The sequence below is a fragment of the Aquila chrysaetos genome, chromosome 1, assembly GCF_900496995.4.
Source record: "Aquila chrysaetos chrysaetos chromosome 1, bAquChr1.4, whole genome shotgun sequence".
NCBI lineage: Eukaryota > Metazoa > Chordata > Aves > Accipitriformes > Accipitridae > Aquila > Aquila chrysaetos.
Window position 1 is genome coordinate 14,568,838 of NC_044004.1, and position 8,954 is coordinate 14,577,791.

Below are 8,954 nucleotides of genomic sequence, written 5' to 3' on the forward strand. Positions count from 1 at the left end.
GAGGATTCAGGATGTGCCACCTTAGTTCAGTCCAGGTTTTATCAAAATTTACCTGTCTGTACTGGTAGTAGTAATGCAGTAGCAGGCTTCTGCTTGAGAGTTCAAAAGTTTTGATTTCAGCTACTGCTGCTCCATACCAGTTATCTGCAGCCTGTTAATGTTTACAATTTAAGTTCTTTCTTTCACCTACAACAGCTAGATAGGATTATATGCTAGAAATTGTCATCCACAAACTCTTTTCTTTTTCCCTGTGAAGGAACTCCAAATTCAGAGGAGACTCATTTCTGCACACCTCATTCTGTGGTCAAGCCGGTGGCTTTCAGGACATATGAAAATAGTTCTGTGTATTCTTCCTAGTTGGCAAGCAGTGATGATCTCAGGCCAAACTAGAATTGGGCTTCTAGCTTACCTGCAACTGACCTGTGACTGAAGTGAGGATGGACCAGTCAGGGTCCATCAGGGTGATGTATTGACTTCAGTTTTGTCCAGTACTGGAGCCAGACTATCTCCCTTTGAGAATCTGCTCTGCTTTGAGAAAAGAGGTACACACTTTCCTAAGTCCTTGGGGGTCTCATTTGTTGCTTGTGTCAGGTTATGAAGTTCCTGCTACTCTCAGGTATTCGGTTAAGTCTCTGACTCTGTTGGAGGTGGTGGGAGCTGCACCAACCTTAGCTGCCAGCACTTTGGACTGACATCATATCTGTTGAGGCTTTGAACAGTGGGAATGTGGTCTTCTCATGTGCTGCCTCCTTGCCTTCTCTACAGAATGAGCAACATACTATGACCAGTCCTCATCTTAATGGGTTAGAATATCCATACACAAGAAGGTAATATAGGAAAGAAGGATGAAACACAATCAAAAGTGAATAGCTACACAAAGACTTACAGATCATGGTTCCAGCATCCCATGCAAGGCTGGCTCTTCATGAACTGACTACACCTGTATATCTCCTTTCTCCAGCAAGGACAGATTTGGAGGCAGCTCACACCCAGGCTCACATTGGCAGCATTTCTCAATCCAATCCTCCTCTCCCAGCGGGCAGAGCTCAGAAGGACTGGTCCCTGTGTAAATAATGTGCTTTGAAAGCTTAGTCCAGATACGGTTCCCATTTGTTCAAAGGCCCAGTCCAGATCAAAAGTCCTCGATAAAATTAGTTGGCTGGTATTCCCATTCCATAGCTTCCACTTGTTTTGGATTTTTCAAAACTGAGAGCTAAAAGGAAGTTGTAAATGCTTTTCTACCCTCTTGGCTTTTGTGCTGTGTAGCTCATGTTGTACCACACCACTGGCTTAATTTGTTCCCCACTGGTAAACCTCTGAATTTGATTAGAAGGAAAGATGAGATGTCCAACCTGACAAACCTATGCTTAAAAAGTTAAAGAAAAAAAACAACAAAAAACTTTCTAAGGTTAGCAAGCAGTAGTTGGATTGCTTTCTGGCTTCATTTCAGCCGCAGTTGCTTCCTCCCACTTCCACCTCTTAGCAAATATTTCATACAGCAGCAGAAGATACCTAGAAGGTGGATTATACAAAGTGTCTCTGTATTTGGCCTCTGGTTGGAATCCAGACCCATTTAGTAATTATAGGATCAATGAAGTCCATTGAGCGACCTATGCAAGATAAACCGTCATACTCCCACAGCATGAAGTTCTTCCTGTAGGAAGAAGTGGAGGAAGCGCACTGAAAACTGTCTTAAATGTCTCTTGTCAAACTTTTAATAAGCTCTAATGTGGGTATGGCAAAGTGTTAGATTTAACTTCTTTCACAGTTAAGAAAGTTTATGTCCTGTTTACCAGTCTGGTATTGAAGGTATTTGAAAATGAGCCAATAACTCTTTCCTGGAGAGGGGAGGGAGGTTGCTGAGGTCTTCAGGAAGATCTTGCACTGAAATCCCAGAAGAAAGGAACTGTCACACCTGGTAAGATGTGTGCACAGTTTGTCTAACCCTTTTGAATATTGCAGCTCAAAATGAAGACATTTCCTCTTCTGTAGCTGTTCCTTGTTAAATTGTGCTCAAAATACTGGTGTCTGAGGCATGATGTTTTATACTCTGTCCCTGATTTTTGGTGTCATTGACTATTATAAATCCTGAGAAAGCTACAATATCTTATATTTAACTGATACAATAAACAGTCAGACTTCTGGGAACAAAAGCCCTTCTTCAGGTTGGAAGTATTTTGCCTCTATATCTGATGAAGCAAAGTGCATGTGCTTTAAAGTCTCTTTGTCACAGAGGATGATAAAAGGTATTACCACCTGCTACAAACAGTGCTGTCCTTGTAGCCTTGATGAGCAGTGATTCCTCTACAATTTTAACTAACTTTAGATATTACTGAAGATTGTGTAAATATCCAGCTTGGTCTTAGAAGTTCACTACAGTTTCACTTTCAAATCTGAGGATGTCAAACTGTTTGAAAAATTGGTTCCTGTGATCAGCTTTTGATTTCCTGCCTCTCTATTTTATCTAATGCCTCCTTATTTCTTGTGTCACATGGCAAAGTGAACAAAAACTCCCAGACTAGTTTATTTGTGAGCTTATATGCTTTTAAGGTAAATGGTTCCAAACTTTTCAGTTACACTTTACAGTGGAGTTGTTCATGACCCTTATAGTTCTTGTGCAAAACCTCTGCCCTACTACAGTTTTGCCTCCCTAGTTTATGTAAAGTATCCTGTAACCACTGTAGGCCTGATTCAGAACTGAATTATGGCACTTTTACACCATCTTAATGTGTTGTCTCAGTAAGAGCACGGGTGTAAATTTGCAATAGATTGGTAGGAATGATTATTTGATAACAAAGCAGCAAGAAGAAAAGCAAAACCAAAAAATACCAAAGCAGGGAGTGTGGTTCAGATGAAAGGTTTGGCTCACTGATGCAACTCAAAGAGACATTTGACAGAGAATCATCTTTTTCTTCCATGTATTTTCACTCTTACAGAAAAGTTTTGAGAGTAACTATCTTGCCCTATGCAGATCTGAGAAAACATTGAAGTTATTTTTTAAATTATACATTAAGGAGTGGCAGGCCTGATAAAAGAAAATGACTCAAATTTTACTTAACATTCCCATATGTCATTAACCATTTGAGTCAGCGCTGTGCAGATAACATGGCATTAAAAAATCTTCTTCAGCCAGTATTCTTTCCTTTCCTGGAGGATTATAGCTACTTTCATATGCAAGGTTTAGTAGGGAAAAAAAAAAAAGTATTAGGCTGAGGAAGCAAATAAAATGCTTTTAAGTGACAGAACGTGCTCTAGACAGTGTCGTATGGGAGCCCCAGTCCTGCATTTGTGGGTGTGTGAGTGGCAGTAACGGCAGGAGCCATATGTGTATGACAGGAGCGAAGGAGTGGGTCTGCATGCAAAGGCCACCTGTTGTTTTCCTTCCCGCAATTAAAATGCGGAAGCCTATTTATTTCAGTGTTAAAATTTGGAGGTAACTACAACAACAAAAGAATAACTGCAGCATCCTGTACTAGTAGTAGGAGTAACTGAGTAGTTTTGTGACTGAGTGGGTTTGTCGTTTTTATATCCTTCTAAGGACAAATCTGATTCTAAAGCTGATGACATATAATGAAAGTGGACTTGTCATGCATCGACAGATTTTGAGGTGCAGCTGACAGCCAAGATCTGATGAGTCTAGAAATTCACTAAGTTTGATTCTCCCCCTTTCCAGCCTAAAACATAGGAACTCAGACTCTAAGCAAGAAATTGGAACTTGTGGATTCAAGTAAAAATATTTCACTCAGATGCATTTAAAGTAATTTGTATTTCTCCAAATGATTGCCTAATTATTAGAAAATTCCATCAGCAATATTTTATTTCCTCTAGCTCTTTTCCTCCTTCACAAAAAACATAAGTTAAAGACAGGGCTGCTAGGTGCAATTTAAGAGAAGTATCATTACATGCTCTGTAGAAAGCAAACAATCCCACATCCATATTAAAACTCTGCAAATTGTGCTACATAAACAATTCTGACATCAAATTTAGTATTGTGTTCATAAGATTTTCAGTGGTCAGCTCACCCAACTATGTTAAATCTGCCTTTAAAGATGCAGAGCCAATTTTGATAAATATAAGAAAAATACGATCAGCTTCTGGCTGTGAATTCTGTATTGTTAATGTAGCTATTTACAGCCAGAGCTGCACATCTCATCTGAAAATCAGCTCTTCTGTACTGGCTCTGGCTGGGATGGAGTTAATTTTCTACACAGCAGCCTGTATGGTCCTGTGTTTTAGGTTTGTGACCAGAACAATGCTGATAGCACATTAGGCACACTAATATTTTAGCTTTTGTTGAAGAGTGTTTACACAAGCATCAAGGCCTTCTCTGCCTCTCACTCTGCTCCCCCACCCTGAATAGATTGGGGATGTACAAGACATTGGGAGGGGAGGCAATCAGGCAGATAACCTGAACTAATCAAAGAGATATTTCATGCCGTATAATGTCATGCTCAGCAATAAACCAGAGAGGCGCGAGGTTAGGTAGGTTAGTCAGCTTTTGGTCAGGAACTGGCTGGACATCAGTCTACACAGGGGAGATGGTGAGTGACTGCCTTTGCATCACTTGTTTTGTTTTTTCTTTCTTCCATCCTTCACTTATTAAACTATTTTTATCTTGACCCATGAGTTTTCTCACTGTTAGTCTTCCTTTTCTCTTTCCCCCTCCCACTGGGGAACAGTTTTGTTTCTGCTTCTAGATCACTGTGTGACCTGTTAGTGTAAAATCATTCCAGTGCTTCATCCAGTTCAGTGTAAGCAACACCATGCTCATGGACCTTGTTATTTCACTGTGCTGGCCAGCGTAACCTTTTACTGTGGGTGCTTTTAAATACAAGGGAGGAAATACCCTAGCAGAGGAAAAGATGAAGTTCTTGCTTGCAAAACTGAGAAGTTACAATGAAAGCAATAATAATAGAAGGCAATTACAGTATACCTTTGCTGACAGACAGAGTCTGTTATAAATCAAAGAAGAAAGCTGAAAGAAAATCCATTAGGGATGGATTGGAGCTGCAACTGCAGCTGGGTGGGATGGTCCCAAGCCCAGGGAGCTCTGTGATATCGGTGGGGCTATTGCAGGACCCCCCCTCCCCGCTGATCCCCAGCACAGGCAGCCGGGGTGGAGGTAGGCAAGGCACAGGGTCTCTTACCGTGAGCTGCTGGGACTTGTTCCCTGCGGGCTCTTGGTGGGCAGTAATGGCCCCCACCACTTTCCTGCTTATACCACAGTGTATCTAACATTAGTCTGGTGGCCTGCCAGACCTGGAAACTTGCCTTAAAAAAGAGAAAAAAAACCCCAAACCCTGAGAAGAGGAAGAGCTGATGGCTGCCTGGTGCCTTCTGTAGGTGGAAATGGCAAGATGAAGGTAGACTGATTTGAAGAATTTGCTGTTTGCATGGATGATCTGATGAAATTCAATTTTTTGAATATGCCCCAAATTTATGGGTGATTGTTATGTCTCTAATGATGCAGACATTTTTCTGTTTGAGTATTGCCTTCAATCATGCATTGAGAGATACTTATGCCAGTGGAATTATCATTACTGTTACAAAAAGAAATCTTTCCTCTTTTTCTTCCAGTAACTTGACTCACCGTTGTATTAAGGTGCATTTGTTCTTATTTAGAAGCTATTTTTCAGATATCCATTTTCAATCCAAGCCAAAAACTCTTTTCACAATTTTCTTTCCATTTCAGCTAAAAATGACACAAGCTGACAAAAGCAGACAAATTTCCAGGTATGTTTGTCTTTCTATTTTTACTAATCCCCTGATGATACCCTTGTTGTTCCCCTGCCTGTTGGTCACTATGTAGCCATCACTGTGGGGGAGTTTACAGAACAGTAGAGGAGGTAAAGCATGTGTGTTCTAGTGTAGTACCCGGGGCAGAGGTGACCTCATGTGAACAGGGTCGGACATCCTATGCAATCATGCGTTTTCACAGTGAAGTGCAAACAGGGGGTGGGCTTATGTATATCTGGTAAGTCCCACCCCAGTTCTCAATAAAGCACTGAGAAGCAGCAGCCAGGATAGAAAAACTCATTAATTTTTCATTCATGACAACTTTTTCAGGATTCTACAGGAAAAAAAGGTCATGTTCCAAGGCAGGAACTTCTAAAAAATGGAAGTGATTGCAGGATGTTGCCCTAAAGTTGAGGTTTGGGAACACTCCTGAACATTGGCCATTTTACATGAACACCATCACACTGACCTTGGTCCTGTGGCTGCAGGCATGGCTGCTGTTTGGGACAGCAAAGGACTGTCTGTGGCTTGGGGGATCAGTATGATTATTCTTCCTGAATGTATCTTCAGTGTAAATTAGTGAGGTACCCACTGGTGAAGCAGTGTCAGAGGCAGGAAGGAGTGGGAGAGGAGCAGAGGGTGGCCCTCAGCTGAAGGACTTGCTGTTGGATTGGCATTGAGGGGGGCTCACTTGCAGGCAAGGAAGAGTACAGAGGAAGAAAGGAGGGTGTCTGGAGAGGATGTTTATGCACTGGAGGTAAGAAACTAAGAAAGAAACTAATAAGCGAGTCATCGAAAATTAGTATTATTTTCCTTTGAAGAGAATAAATATAAACTCTCCTGTGCAATTAGCAGGGAAACATGTTGTTATCACAGCTATGTGGGAAAGGGAGGTGAAGTAGAAAGCTACAAAGACTAGTGATGAAATTTTCTTTCTTTTTTTTCCCCTCCCAGCTCCCCCTAGACTGGAAGGTGATTTCTCTGTCTCATGATTGTCAGGTTTGAGTCATGATCTGAACTGCAGAGCTGGCAACACAGCAGTTCCTAGTTAGGGCTAGAAAGACAATTTTTCCTGTAATTTGAAGAGGTAAAGATCACAAAGACACCTGGGGTTTGTCCCCAGAAGCCCAAGCAATGTTGTAGAAAGGCTTAGCTGCTTAGTAAATTTGTTCTGGGAAGCTGGAGTTTGAACATCCCATCCCAGACAAAAATAAAGCAATAAATCCAGGTCTGCTTCTTGCTTTGCTTTAACCACCAGGCTGCTGTATGTCAAGTGAGCAACAGAGAAAGGAACGAGCCCAGAGGATCTCTTCCCAGCAGATCTCGGTCTCTGGACCCCAAGGGTTGAAAGCTCATCCACCCATCTTACAGCCCTGAGTTGATGCCCAAGCTCCACTCCAAGACCACGTGTTTGACACTAGCTCTAGACAGCTCTTTCCAGTGTGCTGGGGGCTTTCTGGATAACCCTTTCGAGGAGTCCTCACACAGCGTGGTAGCTGGACACCTGCCTGTGCCTTCGTACTTCAGCCCGGAGGCCAAGCCGTGCCCCCTCACCTGTGGGCACCGAGGTCCTTCAGTGGCCTTAGACCACAGCAGCTCAGGTGTGGCTCTCCTGCCTGGGTGCTTACGTCTGGCTAGCCTGGATATTTTATACTCGGGTGCTGGCTGTTAGGACAACCTTTTCAGTGAAGACACATTTAGCGAGAATTTAGGCTATACGATGTAAAGTCTTTGAGCAGTGTTTGGGATTTTTGATCCTCGTAATGAAGCAAACCACAGCTGAGAGGTGTGGGATATGCTGCTGAGGTGCATTGCCTGGAAAGGGTACGGAGGGTGAAAGGAGCCTCAGTCAAATCTCCCGTGTTCTCTTGCAGGCCAGGATGGGCTCTTGTTAGTGTCCTTGCAGTGCAGACTGCTCTACCAAGGCTGGGGAAAACATAGGTCCAAGAATTACCTTACCAGCTCCATAACAGGCAATCAGCTGGAAACATGTACCCCATATACTCCGGGAGGTTGAGACCTCCTTTCTCTAGCCTGTTTTGCAAAAGACCGCTTGACTGTGTACAGCTGCGTGAATTCCCAGCTCAGGACTGTGGTAGAAGCTAAAAGGAGAGCTCACTAGATTCCTGTTTGTGCATGTTTTGCTGGTCTTCCCTATATCACAGAGGTTTGATGGTATTTGGGAAAAAGTACATCCGTGTATCTAGTTGTCATCATGCCATTCATTCATTTGCTCTGGAGCTGTTCTCAATCAGGCAAAACTTTCATTAACTTTAACGAAGCTCTCTGCAAATTCTCTGGCCATGGTCTCTTATTCACCACTATGGCTCCAGCAGGAAGAGAAGTCCCTCAGCTTGACTTTGCTAGCCTGGACAGCCATCCTTAATCTGCAGTGAGCCTTCATGAGATGGCTCCTCTAATTTAAAATAAAATAAGAATACACTAGTTCAAAACGTATCCACCTCATCAGCATGAAGCATGAACTACTGCAATAGCAGTACATTACTAATGACCTTTAGGGAAGAAATTATTTTTTTGAAGCTACTCACTTGACAAGACACAATGGTTCTTTGAAAGATGCTGACATATTTGAAACATTAGTAATGGTCCCATTGGAAGATAGATTAGTAAGCGAAGATGAAAATACTCAGAGAACAAGTAAACTTTATTTATTATAATTCTAGTTACAGCTTTTTACCTGCATGCTGTTAGCTTCTTTTAAGATATTACAGTTAACTCCCTAAATTCTTCTACATCTTGTTCTTTAGGGCTTCCTGTGGTAAAGAAAGTGCATACCTGTTGTATGCAGCTAAGCTGAATGCCGCTGTGTTGCATTTCTGTTCTAAAGCTGCAGTTCCTTCTGCCCAAAATGTAGCTGCTTTTTTTACTACACCCCAGCAGTAATGCAACCCCCCTCAACAATGCAGACTGGCTGACCTTTCTAGAAAAGTTGATTTTTCTTTACCAAGCTCTTGAACTCAAACTGGCAAATGTTCTGAGAAGTGTGATGAGTCCATGTCATGGCTTTCAGAAATATGTGAATGTAATAATTTGATTAAGGGCTTGAGCATATACTGAATCTTACAAGCTGTAGAAAACTTTACTGTCGCTAGACAGTATCTTTAGCTGGTGATAGGTTACTTAGAAATCCCTGTTCCCTCTGATCACCTTCTTCAGGGCTTTAACTGGTTACTCTGCGCTGTTCTTGGCAAGATGGG